The sequence below is a fragment of the Dreissena polymorpha genome, chromosome 6 (assembly GCF_020536995.1).
Source record: "Dreissena polymorpha isolate Duluth1 chromosome 6, UMN_Dpol_1.0, whole genome shotgun sequence".
NCBI classification, from domain to species: Eukaryota; Metazoa; Mollusca; class Bivalvia; order Myida; family Dreissenidae; genus Dreissena; species Dreissena polymorpha.
The window spans coordinates 30269023-30291899 of record NC_068360.1 but is presented as its reverse complement, the minus strand read 5'-3'; the positions used below and the strand labels follow the sequence as shown (position 1 = coordinate 30291899).

General features: G+C 33.4%; 1 protein-coding gene and 1 long non-coding RNA gene across 2 annotated transcripts in view; one reads left to right on the top strand and one right to left on the bottom strand.

The window, feature by feature from the left end:
- Window positions 1–11244: 11244 nt before the first annotated feature.
- Window positions 11245–22877, top strand: part of LOC127835362 (putative inactive phenolphthiocerol synthesis polyketide synthase type I Pks15) — a 29105-nt gene continuing 17472 nt past the window's right edge. The window contains exon 1 of the mRNA XM_052361748.1: window positions 11245–11470. The gene's annotated coding sequence lies outside the window, so the exon portion shown is untranslated. The remainder of the gene's footprint in view (window positions 11471–22877) is intronic.
- On the bottom strand, window positions 16011–21049 carry LOC127835363 (uncharacterized). Its single transcript, XR_008028483.1, has 4 exons — window positions 20946–21049; window positions 20303–20366; window positions 19321–19433; window positions 16011–16789 (listed from the first exon to the last, which is right to left on the bottom strand). It is a non-coding gene; the product is annotated as an uncharacterized LOC127835363 (long non-coding RNA).

The following is a 22877-nucleotide window of genomic DNA, read 5'->3' as shown; positions in this document are numbered from 1 at the left end:
GGAATTATGCATGATACATTTACAGTGTTTATTAATTTAATTAAATATTGTCAATGTATTATGAAATGTACAATACTGTAAATATTGCTTAAATACATATACAGTGATTCTTGCATTTATCATTATATGTCTAAATGTAAACAAGGAATCACATAATCGTTAAAAAAATTATCTATATTGAAATGTGTTCACAACATGTATACAAAATAAACAGCTTCAAATAGGCTGAAATCTGGTATTATCGTTGTACTAAATGAATATCGATTTGTGTATAAACACTAGGTTTTGAAATCAGATACAAGATTTAAGAGACAATACTATTTGAGTTTTGTTCATTTCATAACTGCTTTTTTATTACGAAAAACCATAAATTTTAATTATGGTCACAACAAATACAACATCACAGTCTGTCATTCTTATTTTATTATCACATCAATTTTTTTCCGCAGTGATAAGGATGGATAGCACTAAAAGAAAACCAAACATAATTTAACAAAGGTCTGACATACCATCAAATCAACAATCAATTAAGTTAAGATGATTTTTATATAATTTGAATTTAAGACACAAACATATAAATGTAAATAACACAATTATGTTCACCAACTGTCAATTGTTTCATAAAAAAATAAATTCAACTCTTAAAGTTTAATTATTGTTAGAACCTGACCACAAGAATAATTAAAATGAATCAGTGTTGTTCAACCACAAGAATTCTAATAATATTAGTAACATCTTACAAAAGTAACAGCAAGCAAACATATCACAAAGCATTAAAAAAGTGAAGCAGCTGAATTGGTAATGTTGTTTTCAGATAGATGTTACGTAGATAAATTAAGTTTTTAATTTAAGTTTTCTATAATATTTTGGACATACAATTATCAAAAAGTGATTGGTAGAAAGAGATGTTCTTTTGCCAATTTATCAATTAGATCACGCAGATTTGATTGTAAACAAAAGCCAGTGGCATAAAATAAATCTACAGGAATTTTCTCAGTTGATTTTAAACTGCACAGAGGTATCAATCAAAGTTGCTCAATATGCCCAATAGTATTCCCATTATTATTATAGTTCATGCTATTTATTATATTCTTCAGTTAGGAACCCGGTACCCAGTACCCTTTTTTGAACAGAAATCTAAGTGTGACCACACTGCATATTTTACGAAACATCAATAGTTGCAACACTGCAACTCTCAGATATTGACCCTCAGGGTCCCTGGGAGCCAAACGCATGTATACTCAAACCAATTAAATGCATGGATCGGGTTAACTCGCGGTATTTCATTAGATCCCACTGGATTTTGTTTATAAACAAAACTGCGTGACCTACTTGTCAAATCTGACAGAAAACATCTTTCGCTGCCAGCATGATCTATTTTTGGTAATTAAAAAGAAAAACTCAGACTTAAACAATAATTAAATTTGTATACAGGTTTTTTTTATCTGATTTTGGGGAAAGGGCCTGGCCAATTTTGAGGGGAAACAAATCGTGCGAAACGCCAGATTTTAGGGAAAAATAAGGAAAGCCTGAAATCAAATCAACAATTTAACATATCTTACTGTTTTGAAATCAAATTCAAGGCAACAGATAATTTAATCAAGCAATATCTTTCTCTTTTCTACACTGGATCAGGTAAACTTATATTATTAAAGGTTTGTTTTTCGTTTGTTTTATTTCATTGTTTTGGGAAAAATCTCTGTAAGAGGGGAAAAATATGTCTAGGGGAAAGGGTCTATATTCGGCGCGTCTCAAAGAAGGAAAAAAATCCCTGGTATAGTTTAATGGATTGTCTTAACGAAAAAATCAGACAGTGCTTGAAAATAACTGTGATATTCATTTTATTTGATGTCTTGAATTCCATATATTTAAATTGTTATATGCGTTATTGATTGTTACTTTGAATGGTATGTTAGATCTTTGTTTATTCATGGTCAATTTAATATTAGTGCTGTTTAACCTTTTTACCACAAATCTACCGGGCGAAAAAAATAACAAAAATGGCGGAAAGTGGTGTTGTTTTTGTTTTTACTGCAGTTAATATTAAAGGATTGTCGTCATATTAAGGCAATTATCGAATAAAATTAAGTAGAATATGATTGTCACTTAAATCATTTATCTGATATATGAAGATGGTTTCTAGATGCAAGTGAAGTACCACGAGACTAACGTGTTGCAGTTTTCTCATAAAAGCTCAAGAAGAACAAGAAACACACCCCAACGACTGTCGATGATTCATGTGTTAAAACTGTTATCCAACTTCCAAGACATTTACGTTTTTAAAGACGCTTTTTCGGCGAAGCTGCTTAAGGTTCATGGGGGGATAAAATTCATTAAAACTTCGCTTTGGTTTTTCTTCATTCAATGTGGTACAATATGGTCAAACTATATATCATTTTAAAGCTAAAGACGGATAGAATAACATAAACACATTTTTGACATTCAATATTTGTGTGCTTTATTCATATTTTGGTTTAAAACCAATACATTTTTACACTAATTTACAAAATCTCAATCTCAAGTTAGGAAGGATATGCACTACCTTAAGTTGAATAAATACAAAGCTATACACATATACAAGGTCAAGTTAGCAACATTTCACAGAAAATTATTGTCATAAAACAACAAATGAGTTTTTATTCAACTGCCTTTTTTTGATAAATTTCCTAAACAAAGTTCTAAAAATAACTAAAACGTAACTACTTTTTAAAAATCCAGGTATGGTTGATAATAATAGTCACACTTCTATTTCAAAGGCTTAACAATTTTGTTATTTACCTCTCAACTAAATTGCAAATTTTAAACCATCTCAAATTGAAATAGATTGCAGACGACATATACAATTGTAAAGGAATATAAAGAAATTGGCACACTGATTTATTTTATATTTCGATTCCTTCTACCCATTTTGAAAGCGTGGCCCTCGCTGTGCTCCGTAGAAAAACGTGATAAACAAATCGGTTGAAACCACGTGCAGTGGTGAGAAAACCGGATATGTGTATACACATACCTGAGAAAACACATACTTATTTTGACAGTTGAGTGGCAACTAGTAAAACAACTATTAACATTAATCAGCAAGAGATCGCACTAAATAACAGAAATGACCACGTAGAGATATCATCACTTACCCTATTTCAAATATTTTCCAGCTGAAAATTGTCCCCAACACGTCTTTTTTAGTTTATTTGTATTGTTTTTCTGGAGCCGAAGTGCATCTCACAGAATATTCGTCCAACTTCCGTTGTTTTCACTTTCGTTATTAAAAACTCCGCTTAAAAGAATTATTTATACTTTTAGATTGTAAAAGCGATGTATTATTATATATTATCAATAGAATAGTATATCGTGATGAATTTAACGGAGTTACGTATCGATCTTTCTGTCAGTCTGTAAGCGTACTGTTTTATGCGCAATAATATAAGTATGTGTTATACATGTGATTCGACAACAAATGTAAACATTGGTGAAATGCTTCTTACATAAATATTCTTTTGAGTGTTTATGAGGTCTGATCGTGCAGTTTGCAAACATCAATGGAAAGATTACAATCCAATGCATTTGTCATCGTCAACCGTTTGGAATATCAATTAGGCGATGAGTGAGTTTTTAGCATGTTTCTTTCTATTTTATTAATTTAAAAATGGCTGCCCCCATGGTGATAAAATGACATGTGTTAGAGTTTTGATACTTCTAGATATGTAAACTTTTTTTACTATTTAAGCGTAACTTGCCCTCGTCAATGTCGATATTATTCACTAGTTATATAATGTTCCGCCGAAATACGTGGAATAAACATGATTCAGATTTTTGAAAATAATGTATATTTTATTGTTAAAATCGCTTTGTATTTTGATTGATTTTGTAGATGGTATGATACGTTGATGTACAAAATTGGTAGCAGTTTGAAGAAAAAACATCCTTTAAAGCATATATGTATACATTTTCAATTTGGCACTCTTCCTTTAGTCAAATTTGAGTTCAATGCTAGGGGTCCCACATTTTTCAAAATGAAGCCTCTACATGCACCTTAACGTCACATTTGACCTTTCAGGACCTTCACAGAAAGCCAATAGAATTTAAAAGAAATTTCCCACCAGTAGGTCCGAATGAATTAAATCAAATTTTACAGTGGTCAATTAAACATTGACCACACTAAACTTCGAATTATACAGAATACATTGAACGCATTCACGATTCCCAACAGCTCTCTTTGTAGAGGATTAGCAAGTGTTTCTCGGCCGTGTAAGATCAATAATTAGAACATCGCCAGCTATTAATAGGACAGCATATTCTGGGGGAAAAGATTTAATAAAAGTTAAAAAATGTTAATTTTAAATCAGTTATATTCAATCCATTATATGTTTATAGATCAATGAATCAACTATGTATTTTCTTTATTGTATTTAAATTTTGCGTGATTCTGCAAATAAATTGCGAATGAAAACGTGTATAATTAACGTTGAAGGCGATCATGAGTGTAAAGAAAATGAATTAGTTCGAACCTGCCATTTGTAAACGTTATAGCGAGCATGGTATATAAGCAGCATAGATGCTGTTTATGAAACTCGTTTTAACGCGTGCTTACTCATTTTGCATAATTATTTAATAAACATTTCAAACAGAAATTACAGAGCTACATCAGTGCACATACTATGTTTGGTAATTCATTCGTTTTTTGGATATTATTTGCTTTTTTCAACACATATTAGGTCATATCGCGGAGATTTAGTTAACCTTGGGCCTAAATTAAAATGAAGTTTGTTTGCCCTTTACCGACCGACCCACTTTTTACCCCCCGACCCAAAAAATTTTTATTGCGATTTCTGAAAACGTATTTTTTTATTTTCGTATTCGCCGATCATAAAACAGCCGACTGCAATATTTATTCGTGCACGTTATCCCTGTCCATTCTTTTCGCCCCTGACCGATCTAGGTCGCTGCGATGGTTGGAATTTCATATTCATATAGGGATAGGTTACAATATACTAAATCTTTTGGGAGTGCAATGCTATACTCTCTAAAAACCTGAACATCATTTATAAGAAGACACAATTTTTTGTTTGGGCACTTGCCATGACTTTATTTAAGAATGTTTCTTTGTGCATGTGGTAGGGAAAACATTGATGTTTAACTGAAATTCACTCATTTGCTTGAAGGTTAAAGACTGCATGAGACTTTGACAGATGGCGGGAAACCCTCATCCACTGGTACGAATCCGGTAAATTGATGGCTGTAAAACAGTGACCGCTGATTCGCATCGAGTTCTTTCTTGCAAAACGCATGACCCTCCTTTTTTATTTTCTAAATCATTGCGGCTTGGAATGCTCTTTAAGAAAAGGTATGGTTATGGGGGTCTCTATGCGCAAAAGTTTGACTTTTTTGTTGAAGTTATTGCTTTTACATTGAATTTGTGTAGGAAATCGTTTGGTATATTGTAACCTAAAGACAATCCCAGAATCCATAAATTGACCGCCGCCATATTGGCTATACCCGCTACTGAAAACGGTACTGAAGAATTCGGCAGATAACAACGTTATCATAGTGTACACCCGCTTTATTCCAATAAACAGTACTTAAAGACCAAGGATGGCTTTTTTACTGAATAGTACATATCTTTGTTTGTCTAAACAGTTACCATTTCGTTATTAATATTTCCCTTGTAAGTGTCATTTTAAAGGTAATATACACATCTATAGCCGAAATGAAGTTTGTGATTCTAAAATTGGTCCGGAAATATTTATTAGCGGAACTCTGTAAGATTTCAGGTTTAGTTGTTTTTAATTAAAATTATTTATCTAGTTAAGTCTAAAACTAAAGTGGTTTTTAGCAATCTTTTATTTAAAAATCGCTCTCAAGCTAATGCAAAAATATCTAGCCGGAAATGAATTTTGTGATTTTAAAAGAACAAGTACCGGAGTTATTCGCAAAACTGTGTAAGATGTCAGGACATGTCATACTTTTTTTTATTGAAAAGGACATATCAGCTTTTGTCTATAACTTTCTTATTGTTTTATTAAAATAACGTTTAACATGTAAAATCAAAGTTTATTGCCTGAAATAAACGCTGTTTGTGCTGTTCTTAATATTTACTTAACTGATTTAATTATTTATTAATTTTTTCTTAATAACATCTTAATTCACGATTGAAATGTTCAACATGAAAAACAATGAGCCTTAAATAAACTTAAATAGTTCCAAATGTGTTCTCTAGATTTCTCTTAACGTATGTCTTGATTAAATGTTCATGCCAGGGACCTACACAAATAGGTCCATGTCCATGCTGGGTTAATATGTGTGGAAATATGTTTAAAAGTACGCCGGGTGCCTTTAAGCGTATTCTCCGTACCCGGGGTACATGGTAGTATACTTTAGAGTACCCGGGGTACTTTTAAGTAATACCTGAGCCTACAATTACCAATTAAGCAAAAAATGTTGGCAGGTGAAAGCTAGATTATCTAGGGGTTATTGAGCACATAAGTACAAAGTTTTCGTATAGTTAGTCCAAAATAAAGTTTCACTAACATAGCCAAACAATTATAAAGTTTTGTTTTCTAAGTTTTTCTTTTACGATTGATTACCCTTAATAAGAATATGCCATGACATGCAGAAATCTACGCTGGTCGCATATGGCATAAGACCAATTTTCGCATGACGCGAGTCAATTAAGTTAATTTGATTCATTAATTATTGTAAACTCTTACTTGAATGCATTTCGAGTGAATAATTTATAAAAAGGTAATAATGTGTACGTCAAGTAATTTCTTATATATTTTTTAATGAATGTGTGAATTTACAAATTAACCGTGTATATAACTGAGTATAATGATAAATGTTCTGACCATCATTTCGTTGTCGTTCGCGGTGGGTTAAGTACGTTTTATTAATTTAAAACATGTGTATACCAACTTCTAGTAATTTGCAACATGGACACTTCTTGTTGGCAGGAAAACGTTTTTGAATAACGATATAAACACTCAGCGTCGTGCAGTTTATCCGTCTGCAAACTATTCCAAAACCAAACTAAAAATACACCATTCGTGGAAAAAGAACAGTGAGACAGAGAGTCATGAATTAAGGACAATAATGTTGTTATTGTTTCAGCAAGCGACGGTTTCCGTTTTTTAGTGGCCGCCGCATAAAACGGATATGATAAATCTGTATATATTAAAGGGACTTGTTTACTGATTTTTGACCTGGTCTGAAGTTTGTAATTAAATGCTTTAAATTGATAAATGTAAACATCGGAACTAAAGAGCTCCCGTATAAAACAAAAATCCTTACCCGGACCCGAACCACTGACACTTGGAGTAAACGTCTAGCGCTTTAACCACTCCTTCATCCATGCTGATATAGTTCATGGCATATTTTATACTTTGTATAAGCATTCCTCGTAATGTCACACAATATAACGATATCAATTCAACTTTCCAAATTATTCAATCGTATCGCATTTGTAACTCTTAATATATTTCAGGTTTTTAAATCGCCAAAAGATGCATATAATGGATATTTAAGGGCATCATAAATGTTCAGTACGAGAGGTGCCCAATTTCATGACGAACAAAACAAAAGTATGAATAATTTATAATCTAAATACATTTTTTTGCAACAAATGCTCAATATGAGATTCATGGCAATTGTAAATTATCCTGCAACGCTTTGGCCAAGATTTTAACGTCTAGTTAATGGTTGTTTGTTCCAATTTGCGTCATTCTTCCTTCAGAGCTCTTTTTATGTCCCCCACTATAGTAGTGGGGGACATATTGTTTTTGCCCTGTCTGTTGGTCCGTTGGTCTGTTGGTCTGTTGGTCTGTTGGTTGGTTGGTTTGCGCCAACTTTAACATTTTGCAATAACTTTTGCAATATTGAAGATAGCAACTTGATATTTGGCATGCATGTGTATCTCATGGAGCTGCACATTTTGAGTGGTGGAAGGTCAAGGTCATCCTTTAAGGTCAGAGGTCAAATATATGTGGCCCAACTCGCTTATTTTATGAATACTTTTGCAATATTGAAGATAGCAACTAGATATTTGGCATGCATGTGTATCTCATGGAGCTGCACATTTTGAGTGGTGAAAGGTCAAGGTCAAGGTCATCCTTCAAGGTCAGAGATCAAATATATGTGGCCCAAATCGCTTATTTTATAAATACTTTTGCAATATTGAAGATAGCAACTTGATATTTGGCATGCATGTGTATCTCATGGAGCTGCACATTTTGAGTGGTGAAAGGTCAAGGTCATCCTTCAAGGTCAAATATATGGGTCAAAATTGCGCATGTAATGTCACTTCTGCAATATTGAAGCTAGCAATTTTATATTTGAAATGCGTGTGTATCTCAAGGAGCTGCACATTTTGAGTGGTGAAGGGTCAAGGTCAAGGTCATTCTACAAGGTCAAGCATCATATAGGGGGACATTGTGTTTCACAAACACATCTTGTTAGACCAGAAAGTGAGTTTACGTGTCGATTCTGTAAGCGTCGTTTTGGTATCCCCATATACCAAAATCCATTTGGGCCGCATCTGGAGACTTAAGTCAATTCTTCGGGCGTTATGAACTTAATGTTTTGATATTTTTTTTAGAAAACAGTGTTTAAACTTGTGGCTTGATGCACTGTCCTGATGGAAAGTCATGACGTGTTTATCCTCCGGAAAGAGGTCGGTACATCCTTTCGTATTAATTGTTTCAGAACTTTATTGATATAGTATTCAGAGTTTACCTTGGTCCCTTTGGGAATTATTCTGATCACTGATTTACCTCTGGACGATAAAGCGGCACACGCCATGAAGCCACGGGCAAACGCATCACGTTTTTCAAACTTCAGTTTATCGCCAACGTTTTCTCCCATTCTGACATAACATACTCTTCTTCTTCCATAACTTCCACCAAGATAAAACATCGCTCGTCAGATGTAACAAAATCTCTCCACTTGCCACATTTAAGCTTTAGATATATAGCTTCCAAGACCTGGCCCTGAGCTTCTGAATCTGTGCCATGTTGAGCTGATGAGCCTTGAACTTCTTCCGTAGTTTTGCTTTCACAACATGCCTAATAATGAAGTATACTGTTCCCTTGGACATTCCTGTGTCCAATGCCTTTTTTATCTGGGTCGGCGGATTGATTTTAGAGATTCACCGACGAATTTTGCATACGACGTCAGGCGTGACCTTATATGGACGTCTACTTGAATTAAAGTTGAATTTGTAGCACCACCAGGCGTTGTTCTGCGCTATACAGTAGCGTCATGTCGATTATTCCGAATACTTCCCAAAGAAATAGCATGGTCCATCATTTTAGTTCATTTGAATGCTTCTGTAACTGCATTTGCATCTCAAAAGGCCTAAAACAATGCCCTTCACAGCTTCACTAATTTTCTTATGAGGCATGTTGAAAAATATTGACAAATTGCATGTTCATTGAAGTATAGTATTTAACACATCTGCTTACACAACAATGGTTCGAGAAAACCGTGGATGTACTTGAAAAAACACGGATTTCTTTTGTTCATTTTGAAGGCAACTCTCGTATTACTGTTTTCTTTTAAAAAAACTACAACGAACATTTCCAAATCTGAAACATTTTATGTTTCTTTTTTTTCAATTTATCAAAACGTGAACAGGTCCCTTTAAAATGATCCGGAGTCCAAACAGATATTTCTTCATGTACAAACTATTTATTTTTACTTACAAATAAATTTGCTGAGGCCCTTACACCGCTCACAAAGTATCCGCACTTATTTCTATTTACACGAAAATGTATATGTTTGACTATAACTTTAGTCGTACTGAACAGTTCAATATGAATGTATTTACCCAAATTAAAACTCGCAAATGACATAAGAACACTCAGCAAATACGTAATTGCGGGATCTATAGCTTGCAGCATTTAATTTTTTGGGACGATTTGGATATATTTCTTGGATCCGACGAGCAGTATGGGAACACACATGTTTTAAATTGCTTTCATTTTAACGAAGTATATGTTTCTTAAATTGTCCATCGTTTACTTACTTCCGCAAGTCAATTGGCTAAGTTAGAAATGTTTTTTTTAGTTCTTCACCATTTCGAGAACAGGGCCGGGGCCTTTCAGATTGGGAAAAGTCGCGTCGTTTTTTTTTACTTAAATTGTGAAATTGGTGTTGTATTTGTTTGCTTACAAATTTTAATAAAAGTCACCAAGTGAATGAAAAGTTTGAAGCACCCACAGTAAAATGTTTCAGTGTAATGTGATATCTTAGAACCCGTATAATATATCTAGCATATACTTTCATTTGAATCGGCTTTTTAAGTTCTCTACATTCTATAAATTATCCTTATACCCAGTATTCATTCCATGAAAATTACTGCACTCTCGAACACAAACCCACACAAACCCATAGGTAGATATCAATTTCATTTTGTGCAAAAAGCTAATGTACACTAAACAGCACCCGCTTTTAAACACATATTTTACAATAAAGACAAATTTTTGTTTAAAGGGATCTTTTCACGCTTTGGTAAATTGACAAAATTGAAAAAAGTTGTTTCAGATTCGCAAATTTTCGTTTTGGTTATGGTATTTGTGAGGAAACAGTAATACTGAACATTTACCATGCTCTAATATAGCCATTATAAGCATCTTTTGACGATTTTAAAACCTAAAAATTATAAAGCGTTGCAACGCGAAACGATTGAATAATTTGGAGAGTTCTGTTTTTGTCGTTAAATTTTGTGAAACTACGAAGATTGCTTATATAACGTATAAAATACGTTTAGCATGTGTACCCGGCGGAATAGCTCAGTAGGTTAAAGCGTTTTTACTTCAGGACTCTGGCAGGACTCCAGGGGTCACTGGTTCGAAACCTGCTCCGGGCAATGTTCTTTCCGTTTTTTTAATTTTATTCTTGATTTTTTACTGGAGCTTTTACGATCCAATGTTTACATTTATCAATATAAAGCAATAAATGAATAAGTTAAAAAATGCCAAAATCTGTGAAAAGGCCCCTTTAACATTATAACTTGAAAACCTGTAATCACAAATTAATAATGTTAAAATCTATTGAAACACATACTAAATTACAGGGATTTAAACACACACGAAGGGTACCGCACAAGCTAATCTGGGACGACACTTCACGCACATTCAATAAAACCGTTTCATAGAGCGCGGTTTCTACACATGTACGGGCCGCTTTATAGCAATCGCAATTTATTTCAAGTATCAATTGTCATTTCAACTAAGACTAAAGGCGTACATGGTACAACGGCCGGAACGCACAAGGCTGTATTGTTTATTTCGCTTACAGCCCACTTGTTACTAGGATCTTTGACTAGGAAGTCTTAAACATTCCACCAATCCCAACCGTCAAAGTGGTGTACGTGCGAACCGAACGTTCGACAAGTTTAGCCATCTTGCAGTATGTTAAGTGCAGAGGAGTGAAATTGGTTGGCGAACGGTGACAAGCTTCTATCATCGACGAGAAAAAAGTATGTTCTTTAAATATATTGTGCTTTATTAAGAGGAATATGTTCAATAACGAATATGTGCATACACCGCTCTTAATTATATATGGACTTAATGATGTATTGCATGCGTTCGCTCATTAAATTACTGTTTTTACGTGAATATTCGACCTCGTGGAGTAATCTTCTGTTGAAAAAAGGTGTCTGCACAACAATTATTGTTGTAAAGGTTGATTTATGTGCGACCTTTTTACAAAACTGGTTGTTGTAATTAAGCGTTCAATATTGCAAGATATGATTTTAAACCAAATGTATATGGGAAGTGTTAAGAGTCATTATCAACAGCTGTGCATGACATATACTGTAGTCAATATTTTGGAATAATAGGAGGTGCGCAGTTATGCAAGCGTCTATAAACTGTCAACTTAGTCCGCCATTTTGTTTAAAACAATAAAGTACATGTGGTTCCGATTTCAAAATTATTTTTTAAAGACATGTCATGCATGGTTTCATATCACATATGGTTTAAAAATAAATTTAATAACTATTTTCAGTGAAAATAAATTAATTTACGAGTTTTTAAAATTGTTTTGCACAGGAAATAGAAGAGATTTTTGCTTCCTGTCAAAATAATGAAAATCATGAAAATGGCGGACAGTGTTAATCTTCAATGAAGGTCAACATGTAAACTTCTGTTCAATTGTAAATACGATCTAAACAAATTAAAAGCACAGCATCTCTTGTGCTCTGAACATTTTGTTTTTATTATTATTTAACGGAAGGTTTCAGTTTGAAATTGATAACAGTTTTCAAATGAAGTAAATATTTGCACATGTTAATCTCCTTTCGCTTTTAACCTGAAGTTAGAACTTAGATGAAAAATTGAAGCGATTTATTTTGTTTAAATTTGGTTGTCACAGTCAGTCAAATGATTTCTATAGCTTCTTAAACGGTTTGCTATACTGTTCATTCATTCATTCAAGTGAAAACTGATTTTAATTAGTTTTATACTTACTGCAAACCGAAGTAACCAAAACCCATGCATGATAGTTGATACAATTAAATTGACATCACATAATTTATAAATATCTTGTTACAATAAGTGGTATTGATGTTTTCCTTATTGTAGATATTTTATTTACATTCAGAGCAATTAACATCATTTATTGAACACATATTTGATGTAATAACACACAAGCATGCATTTGATATTAATGTATGCAAGAAAACAGCAAACAAGATATGGTTAAGCTAAATAGGACTTCTCACACTGCAACAGTGCTTTTATAACAGTGTTATAAATATTCAAAGACTATTCGTGTATTAAAAATATAATTTCTAAAATAAAATAACATAATTTTCCTACCTACCTACCCACCTGTAAAATCTAGGGTCGGTAAAGGGCAAACCAACAATATTTTAATTGTGGCCTTACCATGTGTTCATTAACGAACTCACGTACTCAAGTGCTCTTACGACACGGGTCTGGCGATGTGCTCATACCTACTTTCGAGAATCCTCATGAAATTATTGCCTCGCTCACTCACTCCCTCTAATCAATGATATTTTATGTAAGTCTGTCTAGAAGGCAAAATGTGTGTTATGTATGGGTGTAAGAAAATATTGTTTGAATGTTCTACTTGTTATAGACCTATATGTGTATGTTATTTTAAGACGGCCAATTTGTAAAAAAAGTATCAATTAATCTGCATAATATGTATAATGTGTCACTGTCTTTATGTGTAACCTTCTGTAAATAAAGCTTTTACTATTATTATTATTATTATTATACTTAACGAACAAACATACCTAAGCTTATTGCATAAGTACAGAAAATACATGCCGAATATCTTTTTAAAGATATTTCTTGTTAATCCATACCATAACTATCGAATTTATGAATGCTTACCAGTTTTTTTTAATCCGTTATTAATTAGAAGTAAGAATACAAAGTTGTATTTAATCAACAACCTCATTTTCTTGTTGATTTGTTGTTCTCTACGTTTGTTAATCTTATTTAAACCCACCGTTGAAATCTGTCAAATGTCGGCTGCTTCTAGCAGGAAGTACATACGGAATATTACGCTAGTCAATAGATTTAATTCGGAACTCGCGCGCTGTGGGTTTTTCCGATTTCTAAGCGCGCGGGAGGTACAAACATTGTCATTAATACAGTAATGACCAGTAACGTTGATATCCGATTTGCTGCCCATTCAGTAGTGGGTAATAAGTATTTAAACGACAGTAGTGATTCAATGCCAACATTCAAGTCTTTTGTTGTTATTACTATTACTAGTATTATTAATAATTACACATAACACATTTAACACTGATATACATGTTATACAGGATTAAAGTCTAAATACACTGTTCAGATGTACAGCCGTCTATACGAATGGATCCAGTAGCTAACATCCTTAAAAGATATGAAAAACAGACTTTGTCGATCCAGTAGCTAACATCCTTAAAAGTCTTGAAAAACTGATTTTGTCAGCTGTATGGTAATAAAGGAATCTATACAAATGGCTTGACCTATGCAATATTTCTTCTGAAAAACAGTATTCATGCTCTTGTTTTTTGGCATGCTTTATAGATATAGCAAATAAAAGTAATGTTTGGTAAAGCTCGTTAGTGACGTGCCTCCTAAGCTTAAGGTCTTAGTCTTTAGCGAATAATATTCTTTACTTTTAGATTAGAATAAAGAAACACATCACAATTCACAATATAGCTATATTGATCTATAGACACATAAATATCCAACTGATATGGTACGATATATTAGTCCTAGTACTACGAATGGACTGAGGATAGTAAGGTTTTTGCTGTTTGGTACTTGTCTATATGATTTTAAATATATTTGACTAGTATAATATATATACGATGGAGTCCATGTCTTGGTAGTTTCGTTTACAAACTTCCATTTAAACTGTATGCCCAGGCCTACGCACAGTATATGCAATGACATAGTTACGTGACCGAAGCTGTTAACATGTACATGCACCATTATATCGTGTTACATAGTATTTTTACCAATTAAACACGATCGAGATTAGTTCATCTAAAGAAAAATGATCAAATCATGGTATTTTTATCAACTATAACGAACGTTTGAGCAGAACAAGTGGTGTTTTCTATTCAGCGATAAGAGAAATTATTGATTCACTCTCTTTTAAAATATGCTAGCCAGCTTTTGTTTGTACCTACCGCGCGTGCTCAAATATTGGAAAAACCCAGACTGGAGAAATCCGAATAACAACTATTGTTCCAAGAGTTTGTATCAGTCGAGTGGCTTGTGTGATGATTCCGCAAATAGGGCTAAAAAACTGTAGACTGCCGCCTTAAGATAGCAGTCCAAAGTTTTAAACACATCTAAATTTGAATAATTTGTACTCTTCAGTTAATTTTGGATAAAACTGGGTGGTTTTCTTCGTGAAATAGGCCTAACTGCAATGTACAGTTTTATACTATTTTTAGTGAGCATATGAGCGGCGGCATTTTCACGCAACTTTTTGGTCAGTCTTTCGGTTTTCTAACCTAGTCCAAGGGCAAGGGAATTGCGCATGCGTCGTGTAACTAACACAGCTGTTTTTCATCGCTCTTTCTTTTTCAAAAAATACACTATGCCGCAACAACTGTTGTGTTGATTTGGTTTGTTTTGAATTTAATATTTGCACATATTCCTATTCAGCTGCTGGCCGGCACTCAAGTTTTATTGTTGTAATTGGACTATTTTCACCGAAAAAAAATCCTGCTGTTGACCTTGACCTTAACTTTAGAAACGGAAGTACTTGTATAACAAGTTGTTGACCAATTTAACAGGTATTTTCTTGACACTATTCTTTCCAGCAAACAAATGACGCCTTTTTATGGTTGTTAAGACGTTGATCTGCGACGTCTTTATCACGTCTTATTTTGGTTGTTTTTGAAAGGTTTTTGACGTCTTTTCTCGACGTAAAAAGACGTCTTTTAGTGACGTCTTTATACAGTCTATTTTGTGTTGTTTTTTAAAGGTTTTTGACGTATTTTCGTAACGTAAAAAGACGTCTTTTTGTGACGTCTTTATACAGTCGTTTTTTGGTTGTTTTTGAAAGGTATTTTGACGTCTTTTCGTGACGTGAAAAAGACCTCTTTTTGAAACGTGTTTATTAAGTCTATATTTGGTTGTTTTTGAAAGGTTTTATGACTTCTTTCCGTGACGTGAAAAATATGTCTTTTGCGACGCCTTTATTATGTCTTTTTTTGGTTGTTTTTAAAAAGTGTTGACGTCTTTTCGTGACGCAAAAACACGTTTCTTTGCGACGTGTTGAACACGTTTGTTTTTGGTTGTTTTTGAAAAGGTTTTGACGTCTTTTGCGACGTAAAGAAGACGTACTATCTTTCAGACGCAAAAAGCAACAACAACATCATATTTCATATTTTACAAATATAGATTGCAAGTGTTCATGAAGCCAAGCCTCGTTTGCGGGGGTATAGTATAATCCCAAAATTTTAACTTGCATATTTACATGCAATTTTATTTGCATTAACATTAAAAACATAATTCTTGACAAAAATCTACCTAGAGCAACAAAATTTTGGTTCGTTTAAATACAGAGAATCATTTTTTTAAGTATGTTCAGTACCAAGTCAGCCCTTGGAAGCCAACTCAAAATCCTACCAAACGTGATGCAGGGCAAGTAGAATAGCTTGCCTATTTCTTTGAAAAGACTATCTACATATACAACACTGTAGTACATAATCAATTACAAAGTAATGACACAGAATTATCACGCTTTGAGTTACATATCTGAACACAATTAATCAAAATGCAAACTTAAAAGACAAACATAGGTTATTATAGACAATTAAGTGCATGCTCCCAAAATGGTATTTGTAAAAAAAATGCAAACAGGTACAATTACCAAGAGGGAGATTAAAATGCTAGTGTTATAAAGAGTGCTCTAAAAGAGAATCTGAGATATGTCATGGGACAATGGAATATCCCAATACAATTACAAATGAAATGTCAAGACTTTTATTTAAAATTAAGTATTTATATTTGTACATACATTAACTACATACTGGTCAAGTGTTAAACACAAAAGGGCAATGGCAATGGCAAGATTGGTGGGCCTTGACCAGCTATTGAGCAATTGAGCAATCAAATGGGAATAACCAAAGGTGTGATTACACATTTCATAATGATATCTGTTATGGTCCAGAGTCTGTCTGACTGCACATTAAGGTGAGAGTTTTTCTAGCCTTCGGCCCACTCCGCCTTTTCTGTCAGGTGCGTACTTAAAATGCTTGAAACCACATCCTCCAAGTTTTTTTCGGTATGGCTGATACTTTGGCTAACACTAGCTGTGCAGAATAAAATAACAATCACAAAAAGGCCTATCATAAAGAAAAATTTTGGCTGCAAACTTGATAAATTGTAATGCATGTGCATCATTATACATGATCGAGACAACAACACTTTGACACCTAACTGATGTAGTGCATATAAAATCTGATATAGGCTAGGTAAGCCCTGCATGGTCAGATACTGTTCTGTTGGATAATTGCCTGTGGTAAACCAAAAACCATATTCTTCTCATCTAGCGCCCATGCTCCTATTTAACCGCCCCAACATGTTTTCAGAATGCATATGAATAAGCGCCCGTTCTAAAAAGCAATTAAACTACCTTTCTTCGCAGTTATACCAATGTTTCATCTATGAGATCAGCTGGGATGGAAAATATCATTTTACACGGAATCTCTAATAATGCGCACCCCCTCCATTTTTCTAATTTTCTAAGCGCTATATGTGAAGAATACGGTATAGTACCTAGCAAATACGTAATCAACACATGTATATAATTTGGTTAACATATTGCTTAACAATATGCTATTGAGCTGCTTAACTTTGCTAATCATCGATCACTTAAAATAGTTCATGGTATCAGACATGTGCACCGTTTCGTTAACTTATAATAATCTCGGAAAGTAGCAACGATTTACCGTCAGTTATCGTTTATGTCCGTGCCATCGGCTAGCCAATCAGAAACAAATCAATAAAATACTGTGCAAAATCGGTACCGCGCGCAAAGACTATAATGCTTAAACAAATATATTAATTTCGTTCTCAATTTATCGCGCTTTCAAACGAATTTCCCCTACCCCCCCCCCCCCCCCGCATTTCATTTTTTTTTATCTAATCCGATTTTCATTCATCTCAAAATCGACCCTGGTCGGCTGAAATCCGGATTTCCGAATGTATTGACACCCATGTAAAATGAGTCTCCCCTGTGGCATACATTTGAAAAATATTAAATTTAGCATTATCTGCCCTTGTTAAATGGGTTCATTTTGGATTGTTAACATGCACACTAAATTTAAACAAAATTCCTCAGTTTCTGAGTAATAGAAAAAGGTTAACCAACAATGAAAATGTCCAAAAAGGACAACTGTCATAAAATTAAATTTAGAGTTATCTGCCCTTGTTATTTGTATAGTGGAATCCAAGAGTATTTAGGTAACCTGCTAATCTAAATTGGACATGATCAAAAAAGATAATAAACAAGACTATTGCCAAGCAATAAAAGTCCCCTACCGGCTACACCATTGTCAGAAATTCCACCATTGTCAGAAATTTGCTTTTGTTGCGATAGCAACCAGAATTTTTGACGTAAGAACAAAATGAAATGACGTGCATAATGTCCATATTGCCATTCATCCATGTTAGAAGTGTAATTAAAAAAATATGAAAAACTTTTAAAGTTATCGCAGGATCCAGAAAACCACCATTTTCAGCAGTATTTCTAGTCTATATTTTTTGCCATAGCAACCAGAATTTTTGACGTAGGAACAAAATGAAATGTCGTACAAAATGTTTATATTGCCATCTATTCATGATTTAAGTTTCATGAAAAAATATGAAGAACTTTTAAAGTTATCGCAGGATCTAGAAAACCACCATTTTCAGCAGTATTTCTAGTCTATTTGTTGCCAAAGCAACCATAATTTTTGACGTAGGAACAAAATAAAATAAAGTGCATAATGTTCATATTGCCATCTGTCCATGTTTCAAGTTTGATGAAAAATATGAAGAACTTTTAAAGTTATCGAAGGATCCAGAAAACCACCATTTTCAGCAGTATTTCTAGTCTATATTTTTTGCCATAGCAACCAGAATTTTTGACGTAGGAACAAAATGAAATGTCGTACATGATGTTTATATTGCCATCTTTTCATGATTTAAGTTTCATGAAAAAATATGAAGAACTTTTAAAGTTATCGCAGGATCCAGAAAACCACCATTTTCAGCAGTATTTCTAGTCTATTTGTTGCCAAAGCAACCATAATTTTTGACGTAGGAACAAAATAAAATAAAGTGCATAATGTTCATATTGCCATCTGTCCATGTTTCAAGTTTGATGAAAAATATGAAGAACTTTTAAAGTTATCGCAGAATCCAGAAAACCACCATTTCCAGCAGTATTTCTAGTCTATTTGTTGCCATAGCAACTAGAGTTTTTGACGTAGGAACAAAATGAAATGACGTGCACAATGTCCATATTGCCATCTATCCATGCTTGAAGTTGCATGAAAAAATATTAAGAACTTTAAATGTTATTGCAGGATCCAGAAAAGTGTGACAGACTCACAGACTGACGGACTGACAGACTGACGGACTGACACACAGAGCGCAAACCAAAAGTTCCCTCCGGTGAACCTGGTAGGGAACTAATAATTAATAAAAAAGGGTATTTATCATGACAATCTTAAAATTAGTATTATCTTGACAAAAAGGTTAACCAACGCCGATGCCAATGAGAGGGTCATGACAATAGCTCCACTTTTTTCCGAAAAGTGGAGCTAAACCATATTTGTGTACAGAACAAGCCCAATACTTTTTAAAACAGAATACACTGCTGTCTGCTTTTTTTTTCCAATTTTTGGTTCAATATTAGGCCTTGAGTGTCCGCTTAGGTTGAACTTCCCCATGAGGGAGACATTCATCACCCTGATATCAGAAGTTAATAAGAAGGAGTTCAAATTTAAATAGTAACTTACAGAAACAAGTTCATAGAATCGAGCCTTTTTGATGAATGTCATAAACAGTTTTCTTATTACAGAACCAGTAATATGAACAACAATGTTAAAGAAAATAATTTAAACAAAGAAAAAGGAAAAACAGTTTTATTTTTACAACTTTTAAAGAAAATGTCTGAATATTCCAAACATTTTGTGTTACAAACGCTTTAAAATTTTAACTTATGATTTTTAGCACACAAAACAGTATTTATTTTACAGTAATAATATATATAAATATAATATATATAAATGACCGGCCAAGCTATTTTTCGTCCAAATTACATCCCAGTCATTGTTGAGAAAACACAGAAATAATGTGTTATTTTATATGTTTCCATGTTGTTAAAGTTTAGTAAATCCATTTGAAGTCATGATTTCTATTATAAAGAAGTAGTTAACTTATTTATAGTTGTCTGACTATAGTCATGAAAATAATATAATCTAAATTTTTCCAGTGTCATTTGGAAGAAAAATCACTTGGCTGGTCACAATTATATACACAAACATTTATTTTTATTCTGATCAATAAAATTGAAAAAACCTTTTATCTCGCAACAGATCCGTTTAAGAGGCTTTTTATTGGATAGATAGATATTAACAAATATTATAATAGATAACTAGATACTTACTTTAGTGAACGAGGTTTTTATCTATGGAATTGTTTAAACATAAATAGCAACAATCACAGTTTGATTTGATCATTTTATTACTGGTGATGTGCATTTTGCTTTTGTTAAATAGACTATTGAAAGAGCATAAGTATGTAAATATATAAACTTTATTGCAAAACTTGCTTACTTCTGCATCATTCTTTCAACATTTTTTGAATAGTTGTTTTCCCAACAGTCGACAATAGGCAGATCTAAAATGATTGCTAGAATTAGTTTTGAGAAAGAACTCCGACAATAACCATACACATGTACATTTGGGTTGTAAATATTTGAAATACTATTCTTTGTGATTCATGTATTTTTCACTGAATATTAATTTATATCCAAATGAATGTAAGCAATAATAAGCCAGAGGTTATACGATTAATATTAATAGTCAGTTCATTTGTATTCATATATATTACGAAACTCCAATAAATGAGTATAAGCATAAATTGGTATGACGTCTCCGTGGTACAAATTAAGCCTCAGCTAATCATCACAATAAAATGCTGAAGCAAAGACCTAGAATTTATTCTAGGTCTTTGGGTGAAGACACTTTTTACATTACATGTACACTTTAAAGCCGCACAAACTTGAAACAAACTTAGCTGCCAGCTAGATCGTATTTTCGTTTACTGTTTATCGGAGTTCCAACTAGTACAAACAACAACGTGGACAATCTATAAAGCTTTAACACGAAAACATATGACATATCATCGGAATAGAATATTCAATACAAAAAGCAATCTATCATCCCGTTCTTCACGTTATAATTTGAAAATGCTTACCTGGTTGTTCTTTGTCCTTTGTAAGTGTGTCTTAAAACTCTATAAGTAGTTCCCCATACAGTTACTGTGATAATTTAAAAGTTAAACATCGCATTCAGTACTTTTCGCGTCTTCGATGTGACGCCACGGCGTATTTACTTCAGGGGAAACAAATCATGCTTGATCCTGATCTTGATCTTGATGTGATATGGTGAAACATTCAAAAACATTTACTCACCTTTATTATCTTTATGCTGAAGATAAAGTCGATCGTACATTAATTTGTGTTTCTTAAAATTAATTCCTATGAAAAATGTCCATACATTAATATATTATAATGTATCGTTTGAGTCAATACATAATATATCCTCTAAAATTATATGAAACTCCTGCAGAGACATTACAAAAAAAGAAACCATTGTTATCAAGCGCAAGTCCAATGGGAATTTAAGGATAATGACCAATTGCCTATAATAGAACAATACTTTATAAAACAGCCAACACAGAAACAAAAGTGATCAAAAATAAAAAATATAAATAAGCAATTGACTTTTTCAGATCACTTAATTATATACAGTAACGTTAAAAGGACGTCTGTTCTACGTCTTTTAAAAGACGTCATTATTATATCGCTAAAACACGTCTTTTCGAAGTATTTAAAAAGACGTCATTATCATGTTGCTAAAAAGACGTTAATTTTACAATTTTCACAGACATCTTGTCGACGTCTTTAAAAGACGTTATTATCATGTTGCTAAATAAGACGTCGAAAAGACGTTTATTTTAAAATTTTCTCAGACGTCTTTAAAGTGTTACGTTATAACGACTTCTGTTTTACTTTTTTAAAAAGACGTCATTATTATCTCGGTAAAAAGACGTCTTTTCGACGTATTTTAAAAGACGTCATTATTTTCCTCGCCAAAAAGACGTCCTGTCGACGTCTTTAAAAAGACGTTATTATCATATCGCTAAAAGACGTTGAAAAGACGTGGTTTATTTGTCGGCAACTTCGCGACCGTAAAACAACAAAATAAAGACGTCTAAAAGCCGTCTCATGTTTGCTGGGTTAGTTTTAACTAGTGTCAGGTTGTTTAACATACCTGACATACATTCCCAACTAACAGAACAGATACCCAGACCCCAAAATCAGCCAAACAGGTACGAACCTAGCCGTATAGTATATTGTGCTTGTCTCATGAAAACAATGAAACTTAAGAGTGCCCATCCGGAATTGCAGAGTATCCGCATTAGCATATCTGTGCATATTACTGTTGTCGTTATCTCATGATGTAGAGACAAATCCAGGACCCCAATACCCATGCGGCTATTGTGGCCAGCAGGTCTTGAATACTGACCAGGCAATATAATGTGATGGTTGCTCATGTTGGTTCCATATAAATTGTCCTTCTGCATACAATAACCTTGTGGAGTGTAACATGTCTTTCTCCTGGTCTTGTACTAATAGTGACCAACAAAATTATTCAAATTCCCTATTTACAAATAACATAGATTCACTTGTATATGAAAACAGTTTCTCTGTCCTTGAGGATATGAACGGAGATCAGATCACTAGTCATAAAAGTCTCTTTGAAGGTTCCTCACCAAAAAAGAATAAAATATGCTACAATATCAAGCAAAGTCAGTCATTAAAATTTTTGAACATTAATTGTCAATCAATTGTCAATAAAAAAAAACATAATTTATATGCTCTGATTGATGAACTCAAACCTGACGCTATTGTGGGTACCGAGTCATGGTTGACTCAGTAACACTCAACTGCTGAAATCTTTCCCCAGTCCACAGGCTACACACCTTTAAGAAGGGATAGATCCGGGTCCACATGTGGGGGTGTCTTTATTTTAGTCAAGCAAACATTAACTGCTACGGAACAGCCTTAACTTTCAACAGATTGTGAAATACTATGGGTTAAATTAAAAATGTCCCAAAGTATAC